Source organism: Balearica regulorum, chromosome 6 (assembly GCF_011004875.1).
Source record: "Balearica regulorum gibbericeps isolate bBalReg1 chromosome 6, bBalReg1.pri, whole genome shotgun sequence".
Lineage (NCBI taxonomy): Eukaryota > Metazoa > Chordata > Aves > Gruiformes > Gruidae > Balearica > Balearica regulorum.
Window position 1 is genome coordinate 42,518,962 of NC_046189.1, and position 16,279 is coordinate 42,535,240.

General features: G+C 46.7%; 1 protein-coding gene and 2 non-coding genes across 4 annotated transcripts in view; 2 read left to right on the forward strand and 1 right to left on the reverse strand.

Moving 5' to 3' along the window:
- Positions 1–761: 761 nt before the first annotated feature.
- Positions 762–833, forward strand: TRNAA-CGC (transfer RNA alanine (anticodon CGC)). The gene has a single exon. It is a non-coding gene; the product is annotated as a tRNA-Ala (tRNA).
- Positions 834–1,074: 241 nt separating this feature from the next.
- Positions 1,075–1,145, reverse strand: TRNAG-GCC (transfer RNA glycine (anticodon GCC)). The gene has a single exon. It is a non-coding gene; the product is annotated as a tRNA-Gly (tRNA).
- An 8,364-nt stretch (positions 1,146–9,509) lies between these two features.
- Positions 9,510–16,279, forward strand: part of GPD2 (glycerol-3-phosphate dehydrogenase 2) — a 60,341-nt gene continuing 53,571 nt past the window's right edge. For both annotated transcript variants that reach the window (XM_075757388.1, XM_075757390.1), the window contains exon 1: positions 9,510–9,874. The gene's annotated coding sequence lies outside the window, so the exon portion shown is untranslated. The remainder of the gene's footprint in view (positions 9,875–16,279) is intronic.

Consider the following 16,279-nt stretch of genomic DNA (forward strand, 5'->3'; position numbering starts at 1 on the left):
AGCATCGAGGAGCTGTTCTAGGCACTGATGTGCAGAGAGAGAGAAGGAGAAGCAGACTTTAAAAAGCACGCTGTGGGGAGGGGAAGGGCTTTTTCCTAGAATCATGGAATGACAGCCTGGTTTGGGTGGGCAGGGACCTCCCAGCCCACCCAGTGCCACCCCTGCCATGGGCAGGGACACCCTCCACTAGCCCAGGTTGCCCAAAGCCCCATCCAACCTGGCCTTGACCACTGCCAGGGAGCCAGGGGCAGCCAGAGCTTCTCTGGGCACCCTGTGCCAGGGCCTCAGCACCCTCACAGGGAAGGATTTCTGCCTCACATCCCATCTCCATCTCCCCTCCTGCAGCTTCAGGCCATTCCCCTTGGCCTGTCACTCCCTGCCCTTGTCACCAGTCCCTGTTGAGACTCCCCCCACCGAACACGGGGTTTGTGCAGCTCCCGGGACCAGCTCCGCCCGGTGGAAGCGCGGCTCGTGTCCTTGTTCCACGTTCCCGAACGCGGAGGACGCTCCGTCCCTCGGGAACCCCGCGGCCGCCGGGGCCGCGCTGTGAACGCCAGAGGGAGTTATGGGGAGGGGGGGCGGGAGCGCGGCCGGGCGGCGGGGAGCGGCGGGGAAAGGCGGGGAGCCACGAGGGGCGGTGGAAGGCGATGGAAGGCGGCGGGGGGGCGGTGGAAGGCGGCGGGGGGCGGCAGCACCTGCCCGGCGGGACCCTTCGGCCCGGCCTGGCCTCTGATAGCGGCCGGCGCGAATGGTTTGCAGCCGGGGATGTAGCTCAGTGGTAGAGCGCGCGCTTCGCATGTGTGAGGTCCCGGGTTCAATCCCCGGCATCTCCAGTGGCTACTTTTACTTTCGCGCCTTTTTTTTTTTTTTTAAATTTTGCCCGTCCCTCCGCGGCCGCTGGGCGCTGCGGGGACGGGCCGCCGGCAGCAGCGTGCCGGCCCGCCCGCACGACGTGACTTGGCCCCTGCGGCGCCGCTTCGTCCCGCTTGGTTGCCCCGCGGGGAAAATCAAAGGGCGCTGAAGCGCTCCGACCTTAAAGCGCCATGGGGGGGGAAAAAAAAAAAGAAAAGGCCTTGCATTGGCCGGGAATCGAACCCGGGCCTCCCGCGTGGCAGGCGAGAATTCTACCACTGAACCACCAATGCGAGCTCGGGAGGGGCGGCCGCCGCCTGCCCCCAGTCGCTCCCCAGGGCAGGACGGGTTTCCGCGGAGCACGGCCGGGCTCTGCGTTTTCTCCGGTTTTCAACTCCGTGTTCCGAGTCAGTACTTGTGAGCCGTTATTTCCAGGGGAAAAAAGCTTTTAAGAAACTTAGCAATGTCTGTATACAGTTGTCCTCTAAAGGATAAAAAACCCCTAGAGAATTGCATGATATACCCATCATCCTTTACATTTGAAAGCTTTCAGACCAAGCCACAAAAAGTGTATTTTTGATCCTTTTTGTGCTGAAACGACTTTGCCAGTTAAGAGCTTAGAGGCTCAGAGGATCTGCTAATAGAGGAATCATCACGGCACAACATCGGCACTTACGTCTCTTTTCTGTCGGGTGATGTAGTGCTATGGAGCCCGGCATTTCAGCACAATGCAACGCTGTGTAGTGATGAGGTATCAATAGAATGCCATTGCTTGCACTGTGATGTAATGATGCCATGTTCTAACATAAATTATGTACAGTCTCGACATTTAGTTTGTCTTGGACACGCTCCCAAGAATGGCCACCCATGAGCCAAAGGGCTCAAGGAAAAGCAACATCGGCTGTTTTGCATCACCACCCAGATGTACGTACGAGAAGAGCTGTGCCTCAGAATACCTCCCAACAGCATTAACACCCACCACCAACCACCTCACGGGAGGTAGTAAGCAGGTGTTTTCTTCTTCAACGAACAGTAATTTGACACTACAGATAGTGTTCCAATTTCCTGTCTGAACACAAATTAACATCAAAATCTAATCTCCCCATTGAGTACCCTCTGCTCACCAGTCCTGCAGCTATTACCTAACTGTTCCCAACTGCACCTTCACTTCATTGAGAGGGCAAATTTTTTCTGCGTGCGTAAGGCAGAAGCTGAGCAAAACCTGTGTTCTCAGTGAATCTGGAAAGAAAATCAAACCACGATTTGCCCACCAGCCAGCTGGATACCAGCCGACGGTAATTCCCAGTCACCCGGGCGCAGGGGCAATGCAGGCCAGTAACAATGCCATCGCAGTTCCCTTCCCCTATGCTTAACCGCAACTTCTTAATTTCTACGGCAGAAAGTAACATAGTAAATACTCCAGTAATAACTATTATTTCGGTTATTGCTTACAATTGCATCAGTCAGCCTTGAAAAACTGTTTTCCCAGACAAGCATAGGACCAGAAATCCCAAAGCAGTTAGGCAAAAAATATTCATATAGAGAAGACTCGAATTCCCTATTTTAACCTCTCTGAAAGTTAGCCGTGCTGAGGTAAATAGCAGTAGTTGACCAACTAGTTTCCCCTCTCCCCCTTTTATTCTCTCTCCCCTTTCATTGCTGGTGAGCAAGGCAGGGATGGCTGGCAGGGGGACAGATCTGGCAATGGCTGTGCCCATCCACATGGGAGCCAGCAGCTCCGCAAGAGAGGAGTCCCTGGGCTGGTTCTCCTGGGTAGATCGGGTGATTAACAGAACCGGCTGTGTTTCCGTGGAACTACTGCTCGTTAGGGAATCATTTTACAGAGGGTCACCCCAGTAACAAACTTTGCACTGTTAGCGAGCCCCTCTCCTTCCCAGAGCAGAAATGACACCCGTTCTTGCACTTGTAGTTAATAATTTAGAGAACAGTTTCTTCCCATGTCCAGTAGACCATGGTTTGCATCTGCTCAGAACATCTGCGGGTGTTGGCTGACGTACCACAGAGAACTCTGCACATTCAGAGTTTGGCACCTCACATGCCCCACTGGAGCTCAGATGTTGCTCTAGAACATGCTCCCGAAACCCTTTTTCAAGCTGCCTGACACAGGCTCCTACTTGGCTTCCCCTTAAAAATGACAGTATGTAGGAAAGTGCTGAACGAAGGAGAGAATCCAGACCTGTCATACTAGGAAATGGTGGTCCAGAGTCACAGAACTGTTGAAAATTTCATAGGACTGGTTCAGCTGGTGAGGAATCTGCATCCTGCTCCAGTGACACCAGGAGTCCTTAGGAGTTCCGTGTCTTAACCATCACAACAGTTGGGAGAACGCTCGCTGCAAAACCTCCATGCAGAAAGGTGGGTTCTGTGTAAGGCTAGCAGAACAGTACAGGAACGTTCAGTGAAATTACTGTCCTAAACAAAATTTAAGTACAAATACTTCATAAAAATAAACGTGTCTCTAGCTGTCATCTGTAAACCAGGTAATTTTAGAAGTTCAGGAGATGGCTTGAATGACATCAAGAATCCAGCTTCATATATCAAGGTTATAGCATGTAGGGAACTACTTCAGTGACACTGCTTAACATGGATTTTTGTATGTTTCTATCTAATATCTGATGAACGGGTGAGAGGAATTATCTTGTTAGAGACTCGGGACATCATCATCTCCTTTGGTTCAGTTAAAAAATCTTTCTAGCGGCTAAGGAGACACCACAGACCTTCAGCAGAAACAAGGCAGGCAATACCTGTTACAGGAAGAGGGAAAGGATTTTCTTGGCCCTTTTTATCTCCCAGAAGGGGACAAATACATTTTTTTCCATTCCAGGTCACCTTTAAAGGGATGCTGATCTTGATGTTTCTGGCTAAGGCCTGTCACAGTGTCTGCCCAAGGGGCGCTGCTGCTGCAGAGCAGAGTCAAGGAGCTCCAGGTGCTGCTGCCGACTCTGCCCTGTACCTCTGAGGAGGATGCTGTAGCTCAGGGCACCTGTAGCCTCAAACATCAGCTGGTGCGGCCGCAGTAGAAACATGGAAGGGACTGACAGATAGGCAGCGGTAAAACAGCTCAACTCAAGCTTAAAACTGCAGGGTTTTTTCTACCTGGGCTGGCGTAAGCAGATATCAGCATTCCCTCCTCACCAGCTGCTATGGGCATACGTTCCCATGTCATGCCATCCGATTGTGGTTGTGCAGCCACCCACTTTAGAACTGGTGTGGCATCCCTGTACTGGTATATAAAAAAGAGAAAGTGCGATGCTACAAATGCACTGGTACCGCGTGCTCTGATTCACCTCTTCATGTGGAGCTGTATTGAATGGCGTTCTTGTTAGAAATAATGCCTAAGGAGTAATTCAGACTGACCTGAAATATAGCATATCTCTTTGTAAAAGCCTGGCCACTGGTTTCTCATGTTTCACTAACACACACGTAATACTTAATATTACCAGGAAAGTCCAGTTCAGACTTCTAACTGCTCCCCACAATAGGGAAGGATAACTGCCAGCCTTTCAAAATGGCTTCTAAAAGCCTCTCCAGTAAAGGCTTCCAAAGCGTGCTCTGGCCTCTGCTCCCAGAGTGCAGAAAATTTGTACCATCCCTGATGAGTTCTCCGCTGAGTGGAGTACACGCACATCAACTTGATTTTAACAGGTCACGGAAAAAGCTGGGCATTTAAAAATATCCACCTACCCGAAAGGACAAATGAATACATATTGCGCAGCCTTCAGCAAAGATTGTTGAAACAAAACAAACAAAACAATCATGGTAATCTTTTAGGTAAGACTTATAATGTAGAACAACTTGTCAGTGCTGGTTAAAGTTTTAAGGCCTAGCAATTTTGACAGCGTCCCTTTGAGCACAGTGAGAGCGCAGGGACGAGCAGGACAGCAAAAGGTCACTTGGTCACACATATCTGCTGCCTCTCTTAAGTTTATCTCAAGACCCACTAGGCATGTCCCAATTAATTATTTAAATCTGCAGGGAAAAATATTTCTGTAGATGAAAAGGTATAATCTTAAATTCTGGGGAAGCTACAGGATGGCTAGCATGGTCAAAAATAGCGCTAAGAGGAAGCCAAGGCATGGTATGTGATCCACAGGCTTCAGACACCAGGAGAAGTCATTTACATCCAATAATGTTGATTTGTTTCAGCTATCGGCAAAGTGGAAACTTAGGGATTTTCCTACATTCCTTTGTTTTCAACTGAACAATTCTGGATTACAAAAGGTCACCAAACTCATAGTGACAATGATATATGTGGTTATTTAAAATAACTTTTCCCAACACAACTATTGATTATGTTGCTAGTGATCTGCATGAGTTCCTTCTAAACCTGTAGACACCCCAAAACGTTTGTCCCAGATGCTATTGTAATGGTCAGAAACGAAAGCTATCAGGCAAGCAATGCTAGTGAAATGGGCACTGTAAGAGAACGAGACTCAAATCCTGTGTTTCTTCATTATGTCCTGGACTATTAGGCTAGGGCTTTCATCCTTGAACAGGTTTTCTCTGATTTTCCCCTAATCAGTCCAGTGGAGAAAATGTCTGGATGAAAAGCAGATACCTATATTCATTGGGGCTGATTTTGGTCTGTCATTGTCTATATTGCACAAATTCCAAAAAGCCTTTTCCATTCCATTTTCTGCATATAATCTCTGTCTCTCTGGCACACATATTAAACAATTTTTTTCATATTTCCTGCCAGCAAAAATCTTTAAGCAACAGAAAAGTAATACACTTAACAGTCCAAGCAGTCTTGCTTTCTAGAAGATACTGTCTTTCTTTTCTCCCTCTCTACCAATGAAATTCATGTTCTCTGTTAGACCAAGCTCAGCTGTTTGCCCCAGAAAAATACGGATACTCCACATCGCTTCTTCCCACTGCTGGGCTCTCCCATAGTTAAGCCGCCTGTGCTACCATTGCAGGGAGAGGCCGATTAATTATTGTGTTTGTTCTGCAACAAATAATGTGACCTGTGCCCTTATTCTTTTAAAACTGCAATTTTTGCTTTTGTTTCTGTGACTCAACCCTAATGTGTTATCTTTATATAACAGCAAACAATACGACATAATTACAATGATAACACATTACTTCCGTTTTAATAGAAAAATGAGCCACTTTCTCGTTTCAGACACACATACACACAAACACAGGGGATGTTTCTAGCTGTTACAGTGTTTGAACACTAGCAGTACAGCCTGGTTCAGCTGGTAAACAGAGTATCTGCTATGAAGCAATACAGTTGTATTTCGGCATGATACCTGATACCAGCAGCCAGAGATGGGAACGCTTTTAAATGTTTAATCACAGCCATGACTAAGTACTTTTATTTTCCAACAGAAGGACCTACCATGGATCCTGCTTGAAAAAAATCTCGGTAGAGAAATTCTGCTTCTGTTTGTGTCACTTCGTTTCAACTCTTCTGCGATTATTATTACCCCTTGCTCCTCACAAAGACATTTTCCTGAAGACAGATTAGGAGAAAACATATTTGTGAACGTATGAACAGATTTTCTTCTTATGATACATAACTTTGGCATGCCGTCAGGAAATGATGATAATCTTTTTCTCTATCTTCCCTTGCTAATGAAGAGAAACTGCCTCTGGGGTTAAGGAGAAAAGGTGAACTCTCCCTGAACACAATTTACACCTGCTGAGCACATGATTTCGGGCGTCTAAAATTCTTGTCTTGGCAGGTGTCCCAGGGACCAAGCACAGAGACTTAGGAGGTAGTATTTTCATCTAGATATTAAATAAAAAACAGACTCAAGAGGGATGAATTTTTGGATACTTTAAGGCATCTCATTTTTCTGCTTAACCTTGTAAAAATCTTTCACTATTCAAACTTGTGAAGACCAAACAGTAACTAAAATAAAACTGCAGCTGAAAAGTCACAAAGATAAAACCACAGCTGTAGTTGAAAAGACACCTAATCCAGGGAGGAAAGAACAGCCAACAGTAGCTGCACCATGAATGTGTGGAGAACCTCTCCTGGAAAGGGTCTTTGCTAGGTAAATGTGATCCTTCTAAAAGCTTTCAGTCATCCTTGGATTTCCCTTTTATGAGAAGAGCACTACAGCACTCTCGTTTTCTACCCCCTGTAAGATTTTGCTGGTTGGCAGAGCTCCTAAGACACACAAGTGCTGGGGTGCAATGTACGCTCACCTGGAACCTGGACGTAGACACATTGCCCGCTCACACATTGCCTTGTTTTGAATCAATCAAAAATGAACATGAATCAATAATGACAATGCAGCCACACCTGGGTAGACAACAACCTCGAGGGGTGGGAGGATAGGATATTTTCCCAGTTCTAACAAATTTATGGTGATGTTTTGAGTATTTGTTAGAGACGGATGAAACAGCAGCGTTTAGTGCCGCGTTAGTACACATATATAGGGTAGGTATTCACATCTAGAACTTGTGTGTGGTACATCACGCTGAAATTATTGACCACAAATTGCATTTGAATCCTGTTTTTTCTAGCCCATTATTCTTCCTCCTTTCTCACACTCTCTCTCCAAAATACCCCCCCCCCCCCAACCATACCCTCAAAAAACAATGAATCCATTTCTGGGGCTTTTACTTTCATTTTCTGTTCCTTCTGTTCAGCTGACGTATTCCTGTGGATTCTAAGCCTGAATGTCTCTGGAGTGGCCTAATTCCAGCTGCCACTCAAGATCTTATTTCCTTTTAAGAGCACTACCATGTCTCCTAACATGTCTGGGATAAACACTGCTTCCAGCATTGGTGGCCTGAATATCACTTACTTTGCAAAACTTCTGAAATCCAACCCTTGCAGTTGTTTACTGACTTTAAATGCCACCTAGAGAGCTGATAGCCATACATTATAATTGCAGCTTCCAATTTAGCTCATCTGGTTATATCTGACCCAAGAGGGAGGGATTAGGTTCCTACGGCCTCTTCAGAGGGACCTGTTGCTGACATTTAGCTGCCTGACGGGAGACTGGAGCGTGCCTGGAGGACACTGCGGGAGGGAGATGTGCCCCATCCTTCACGGCAGCAGCAGGTTGTTTTTCTGTGCCTGATAGAAAACACGTCTCATGCTGCCTGTAAAGCATGTTGACTAAGCAGTGAGCACGGAAGAGCAGCAATAAAAGCAGTTTCTGGGAGACAGCCAAGAAGCACGGTTAGGCACAGCCGATCCCCGCGTGCCCGGGAAGCAGGGAACCACGGACAGTACGGTGTGTGTAGGGGTCCTACATGTGTGACACCCACTGCATCAGGCAACGGATACAGGCAGTGTATGGGCAGAGACACTTGTGATAGCTTTATGGGTACAAACAGTCAAAAGATCAGCTCGTGCTTTGGTCCAGCATGGAAAAGGAGATCCCAAACTTGTGGAACCATGACTGCAGTGCACTAAAAATGTAAATCTGCAGGGAAAAGCACAGCCAAAAGTTCAGCAATGAGTTTTGGAGGGGGAGGAAGATCCTGGCTTATTACTAATGCGTGTCTGGCTTTCTCACTGCAAAAGAAGCAACAGCCAGGAATCTCCAGATGATTCCCCCAAAAACATAGCCATGTTTGTCAGCTGTGTCCCTAGGAGCCTGGAGCGTGGGAACCAGGGTGAGAAACAAAGAGGAGCATTAGAGACCATGGCTCTTAGCAGCAGCTCTTCCAAGTCTTGTCACTTGGTATCACAGAACAGAAAGTAGTGAGAAGAATGAGGATACACAAAATGTCTCAAGGTATCACCCAGTCAGCAACTCTAAGGCTTATACAGCAAGTGCCTAGGGAAGTTCAAGATCAGAAATCTGTTGTTTTGGAGAGGTACAGAATTGGAAAGCTTTCAATTCAGGAAGCCCTCAATGGAGAAAAACAAGCCTGCATACCCTGTGCCGCAAAATTCAAGTGAGATTCACCTTGTGCCAGCACTTGTGCTGCCAGTGTCCTCTCCGTGACAGTGCAAGTGTCACACGGTGGTGGGCTCCATTAGCTGTGCCGCAGAGGGGTACTTGTGCAGCCTGCATGCAGGTGGAAAGTCTGGCTTCTATGAAGATTGGGATTAACCACTGAATTAACCACTTCTGCCAAATCTGGTAGAAACTGCGAGCTCAGCGGGGCTTCATGAGAAGTTCCAGTTGAAGTAAGAGAGCTGGCAGATGCAGTGTCATTTTTCAACCGGCTTCGTGCCATACTGGAGGGGACAACTGAAAAAGAAAAGATGTGAATTTCTATACAGCCATTATGCACTGCATTTTCTTCTTTTTTCAAAGGTGGACCCTCAGAGATTTAGTATTTTTCTGTTCTAGGATTTCCTCCGTGGATTGTGCAGGTTGTATTGGCTGTACTACAGATCAAGAGACACATTGGGAAGATCTTCTCTGCACTTTAACCCACTAGGCAAGCTGGGAAGGACCTGTGCCAGGTAATAGAATATAACAGATCTGTTTCCTGTTTATCTGTAAGGAGAAAACCTCTCTGTGACCCAACAGTGAATCACCACCAGAATTCCTCAGAAACAAAGATGATAAAATTCAATCGAATACCAGTTCCCGGTTCAAGGGCAAGGATAAACAACACCAAGATACCACAATTAACGTTCAAAGGAGCCTGGGCTGGCATTGCTGGCCGGCCGCGCAGCCCAAGCCGGAGGAGGGGCCGGGAAGAGCCGCGACGCCCCCAACTATAGACCGGGGTGAGGAGGCCGCGTCGTTCTCCTCAGCGCCGGAGCCGGGCACAGGCCGCAGCGGCGGGGCCTAGCACAGTTCCCCTTCCTGAGGAGAACCGGCCTGCCCTTAGGCCCGGCCGTGGCCTGCCGGCGGGGTGAAAAGGAGGATAGGGCGGGGAGACGCCGCTGGCGGTGGTTAAGGCGGAGCGGGGGAGGCGGGGGGGCAGGCTGCTGGAGAAGAAGCGAGGCGTGCCGCGGCTGGAGGAGGAGTGCAGGAAGCCGTCCGTCCTCCCCGCCACCCCGCTTACCGCCTCCTCCCGCCGGCCGGCGAGCAACGCGGAGAGGGACGCGGGCTCGCCCCGGGCTGCTGGAGTAAGTGGCTTTCGGTTATGGCGGGTGGTGATGGTGGGGGGGGTAACAGCGGAGGGGAGCGGTGAGGCTGCCAGGGCTTCGCACCTGGGCCCGGCTGCGGAGCGGGAGCGGTCCCCGCCTTGGGGGTGACTTTGCTGGGAGACCGGGCAGCGTGCTCTGCTCCGGCCAGGGCAGAGTGTCGGGGTGTGCTCGGCGCTGCACACCTCGGCGTCAGCTCTGAAGTCGCCTCTATTGTAAATCTGTAGTAAACGCATCACTGCTGTCTCTCTCCTTCTCCAGATCTTACTTTTGCAAAGTACAGTAAGTCTTGGCTCTACCAAGGGCTCCCAGCCCCCTCCCCTCTCTTTTATTTAAGCTTTTGGATGGAAAGAGCGACCCCAAATTGAGTGTGTGGCTGTTTTGTGGAAGTAGTTTCAAGTCCTTGGCAGCTGTCCTGTCTGTCTGTGTGTTGTCCCCCTGCTCGGGGGCTGCACTCCCCGCAAATGTCCCCCAAATGCAGATGCAGCCCCAGTGCCTGTCTCTGGGGTGGCTGTTTGCACACGTGTACGTATCTATATATGACAGGGGTTTTCAGAACTCTTTCACTAGACTCTCTTTCTCTGATAGAGCTGGTAGAATACAGCATCTCTTATTATTAAAAAAAATGTGAATGCTGGGCAAAGAATAGCATAGCTGTAGTTACACTGAACTTTGGAAAACGCAAACGGTTACTTCTCACTTGCACAAACACTTTCATAGGATCATTTCTGGGAGAGAGTGTGTCAGTGCAACAGGTAAGTCCGAAACTTTTTTGAGTTCTTACCTCTTCTAACCAACTACTTCAGTAAACATTTGTAAGCCCATTACTACAGGAAAAGATATACATGCATGTGTGTGGAGACCTTGAGTTTAAACCGACCAGATTTACTACCTGTTGAGCTTACTCTACTATTTACTGTAAACTGGTAGTGAAGGTGCGTTGAAAGCGGGCTCCATTCCACCGGCTGCTGGGAAGTCGGGGCTCTCCCTTTTCCACACTGAAGTAGTTGCACTCTTCTCTGCCCCACACCTTGCCACACTTCCTAACGCCTCTTCATGCCGTAAGAGGCCTTCGTGTCCGAGAGCTGGGCCTGCTGCAGCTGTGTCGAGCTTTCTGCGGGGGCACAGGCTCTGAGTGTGTGGCAGGAGCAAACACCCCTCCAGCCTTGCCGGGCAGTCAGTGCCCAGCTACGCTACTTCCTCTTGGAGACTTGGAACACCATGGAGATGTGAATCTGTTACCAATACTCCTGCATTTGTCTTCTAGTGGTTCTCAGGTGGTGCTAGACTCCTCTATGCTTTACTTTCATTGTCTGTGTTGGCAGTCTGCTTCTGCACTGAGCTCTCTTTGAAACCGTGGCCGCTGTTCTGTGGTGGGGCTTCCACCCAGAAAATTTCCCTGCATGAGGTTTGGTCAAGTGTAATTACGCTGGTGTTGGCCTGAAGACTCTGAAGTCCCTTTGTAAGATAATCTTCTGGCCATGGATGAGAAGCAAGCTTGGAGAAGCAGCTGTTAGGAGTGTGGTGTATTTTTAGACCTTTTCTTTGTCTCACTTATTTGTAGATGTGGTTCCTCAGAAATGTTTAGTGATGAGCAGTGACTGGCGATCAACTAGTAAAGACTCAATCTGATATTTCATGATCTTTAAGGGCTGATAGCCAAGGCAAAATGTGGCTCTTCTATAATAGCAGTAAGCAGAATAGTATTAATTATAATGTTAGACATTTACCAATTTTATTTAGTCTGACTTAGGATGAAAGTTTTGAGTAGGCACGTATGCGCATAAAAAATGATACACATACCTTATATCTAATTTATAGTGTTACTTTGGTTGTACATATATACGGATATACACTTTGTTTTGCTTAATTATGTGTGTGCGCATGTATGCATGCACAGGAGCATAGTCATAATAACTTTGTGAGCTAGGCCTTATTACATAATGCAATATTTTCTCTAGAGATCCATTTCTACCTGGTAATCTGTCACTGCTAGAAATTTAGGAAGCTGGAGGGATGTGGTAGGTTCAAAGGCTCAAACCAGTTTGCCAAATGAAAGCTCAGACAGGTTCCTTTCTGCTACCTGCTTTGTCTCCACAGAAGTGCCTGCAAGCTCTGAGCAAACATTTTAGAGAAGTGCACTTTTTCCACAGTCAGTTTGCAATTGCTACTTTCTGCTGTCACTTGTAAATATGTCCATGGCCTCAAAACAAGGGTTTGTGTTTGCAAACAGCTCTGTTAAGCACCAGCTTACTTTTATCATAGTGCTCGTTTACATGCCGGCAAGTAGGACTTAAAGAATTATTTTACCTTTTCTAGAATATATGGGCCTATGCGGCACTCCATTTAAATGAGAGGTCTGATAGTCTAGTTGTATGAATTGGTTAATCTTCCGTACATTGCTCAGCCTTCCGGTTGTAGTTTGAGCCTGCATTTCTCCAAGGACTGTTAGCTTTATCGTTGTGGGTGTGCCGCTGCAGCGGGTGTGAGCTCGGGGACGTGAGCAGGACCATGGAGTTCCACCCGCAGAAGGGTGGGGATGGCTGGGCGCATGCCTGTCCCCTTCCTTGTTGGGTGCTCGCGGGAGAGTGGGAGACCTCTGAAAAGCTGAGTAAAAAGTTGGGTAGAAAGGGAAACTAACATGAAATAAAAATTAGGGTCTGGAAAAGAAATTCTGAAGCAGATTGGACCAAGGTGGGAAGATCACCCTTTAAAGAAGGAAGGCCTCGAGCCTCACCAGCTTCACAGGTACTTGAGGGTCCAGACTGGAGCTACTGGGGAGCAAACGATGCGGAGCACAGAGACCATGGAGTGCTCTCAGCAGGAGCCACTTCGCTTTAGACATCCGCTGCAGCGGTGCTACAGCTCTTGCTAAGGTAAATGTGGCCCATTTCTTCCAAAAATCATTACTTTAGAAAACAATTTTTATTCTGTAATGAACAAACAATTTCTAATCAAAACTCTTTTGCGGTGTCACGGTATTGCTTTTGGAAACATTTCGTATCCCTCAATTACTTCCTTTGGGCCAGGTTCCCAAGCGAACGTGTAGCTCTGTCTCAAAGCAGTTTCCAGATGCCAGCTGAACTTGCCCTGAGTTGCATCCTGACAAGGCAGATGCAGCCCAGGTTGTCATTTCTCTGCTGGCTGGGTACAAAATCTTGCACCGTACATTTTTTTTTTTTTGCTAAGCAAAGTGTTTCTCAAAGCAAGAGTTGATTTTGATTTCAAAATTACATTGAATGCGTGCCCCTCCTCCACGATTAGATTTGCATGCACTATCAGGTCTCAATCTTTATTCCAGTATATAAAACTAGGCTACTTCCTTGACACACCTAAGTAATCACCTAGTTTGTAGTTATTTTTTGAGCAGGAACCTGTTTGTATATGCAGGTCTATGTCCAGTCTTGTAATGAGCAAAACACCTTGTTTTCTAATCCTTTCTCCTTTAGTGTTTGACTAGGGGCAGGGGGGAGAAAACTGTGGATTTAATTCAGTATTAGGACCAAGCTGAATTGGTAGACTGTCTAATCAAATATCTGCATCAAATATGAGGGGAATGAAGAATATCAGGAAAAAGGGTGAAAGGCTGTAGATCTAACAAGATTGTTTTCTTGTATCTAACAAGAACATTTTAATTACTGTAGTTAGTTTATAGTATTTGCAAGTTTGTATTGTGTGTGTGGTGCGGTTTATGGCTGATATTAACCCCCACTAATACAGACAGCGAGAATGACTATTTGAACTATTTAAGCTAAAGACAGTGTTGGCACAAGAACAAAAAAGCATGGAAACCATCCCGCATAGATGTAGTCAGTAATCAGGCTGGAGATTAGGTTTCCCACTCCTTGGCAGATTTTGAAGTCATATTTCAGTAGGACAGGAGGGGATTTAAATACTTTTCTGATAAAACTTAATAAATATATTATGATGTTTTTACAGTGAGAAAACTCAAAATAGTGGTGACCTCAGTGTTTCCTTGCACTCCTGTTAGTTTTTAGGTACGGTGCTTGGGATTACAGCCATCCTTGTAAGTCTTGCCTCATTCTCCAAAACATACAGCTTTCTCGGGCAAGATTACTACTATCTGAAATCCCAGGAAAGATTTACAAATCAGACTTTCCCCCTCATTATCTGTAAGGCTTTTTTTTTTTTTTTTGGTAGGAGGGTAATGAAACAGAAGAAGAAAGTGGTTTGGTTAAACATAGTGGAAAGAGAAGCCAAAAAAGTTTGTTCCTTGTAGGATACAGCGTAAAGCAATTGGGATATCACCTAATGCTGAGTGGGAAGATCTCGGTACCTGAGTACAAAAAGCAAATGAAGCAGTTTGAAGCAGTGGGGACCAAGAGAAGGGGTGAGGATAGTATGCCTGTTTCTTTGCTTTGGTTTTCCTTTCTTTTTTGTGCGTGACAAGTGCTGCAACTACTTTTGGGCATGATAGCCGAGCTAGTTGCCTGTACTGGAGCGTGGGAAGGATTTTCCCCATATGGTAAACTGCTGCTTTGCTTCCACTTATTAGTGCAGGGTGGCCTGCGGGGTTTTTGGGATTTAAGGTCTGTCTGCAGGAACTTACAAATCTGTGGTGTAGTCTGTGGCTTAAAGGGACTTGTAACCTTGTCAGCTGTCTCGATGTTGTGGGTTTATGTTTCTGTGCTTGGTTGGTGAGGTAGTTCTTGGATAATCACTTTTAATTAAAAGTGCCATAACTTGTGTTTAAGAACCCAAAGTAACCGTCAGAGGCTTTAGGAGGGGATCTGGAGGATGGACTCTGCCGTGGTGTTTCAGCCATGTTTTCTACCCACTGGAACTCTTTCTTGGTGTGTAGCTCTATTATAGATATGGCTTACAGTAATTACATGTGGAAGTCATGAGTGCATGAGTCAGCAGCCCAGACTTGTGCTGGTGAGGTAGATAACAAGCTTGGGTTGCCCTTCAAAGTGTGCTGCTTTGTTCTCTTGCTTGCTGTCATTGCTGGTTGGGTAGCAAGTAGTGCAGGGCAGCCCAGGAGGTTAGACCCGTATCAGCTGAGAGGTGCTTGAGGACTGTTAGGAGTGCTGCAGGGGAAGCAGCTTCAGCTTTGGTTGGTTTAAGCTTTACTTGCTTCTGAGATGCTTACTTGGTTAGTATGGTCGAATGTCCTCTGTAATGTAGTATTAACCACTTCAGTCTCTTTTAAAAGCTAACAAGAAAAGCTTTAGGAAAGCTGGTAGATGGTCTTGTTAAGGGGGTGCTAATAGGATTGTTTTCTGATTACATCCCCTTTTTCTTGTTATTTGGCTACTTCCTGCATTGGCACACTCATAAACTGCCAGTAACACGCTCTCAGAATAGTACAGCTTTACATGCTTAAGTTACCTGCAGGAGGAATCCGAACTGTGGCCAGTTTAATTGCTGTTTTGTGTGCCATCAGTGGCCACCTTCAAGCAGTCCTATGAGAGGAATCAACAGCTGAATTCGAGGGAGCTGAAGATAGCGACTTCGCCAGAGACAGCACAAGAGTCTCAGCTCAGCCTGGAGGGATATCGGTCTGGGGCTCTCGTCATCCAAAACTTACCTGAGAAGCTTTTGGAAGGAATAAGAAGGATTGAATTAGACAATGCTACTGTGCCAATGGCAAGTTATGCAAACTGTAGTGGTGATGATTATAAGTTTTCTATTTTTAAGTCTTCCATTGAGTGACTCACTTTATTAGATGTGTTCGTTTAAAATGGAATGTAAAGCACCCAGATTCCATGGTAATGGCCTCATAAAGCACTCAGATATACAACATAACAGATTGGATTTCTTCTCCTAATTTAACAGGTTTTGCGTCTCATACACCATGTCTGATGGCACATACAGGGCGTTACACACTCCTATTGCTAAGCTCCACAGTTTGTATCCATCTGTCTCTTCACTTTTGCTAAAGTAGTCATCTTTCTTTGATCTCTAACTTGCAACTCTGCATCTGAATTTTCCACCATTCCTCTTCCCTCCCTCTTCCTTCGTTCCTCTCATTCTTTCCCCCTACTTTGGCTGTGTGCTGCTTAGATCCAGCCCCATATCTTAATAATTAGAAAGTGGTTGAGTACAGTGGTGCTGGTTATTGCAGCACTTTATTTCCAGCTACCTGCCCCCCTCGGGTTGGAGTGAGTTACACAGCTGAAAATAAGATCCAGCCAACAGTCTTACAGCTACCTGGGCTGGGCATTACGGGAGATGAGGAAGGCAAGTCATTCCTACGATTCATATCAGGCTAATGAGAACTGCGAGCTGCAGATGTTTGTTGCGTGGGGCACGCTATTCAGAAGCATCCACTGAAGATGGGTGTTGAAATCTCTTCTTTAAAAGACAGGATGTAAGTTGTGCTTTGTATGCTTTCTGGTTTTGAAATGAGGGGGGTGAAAGGGA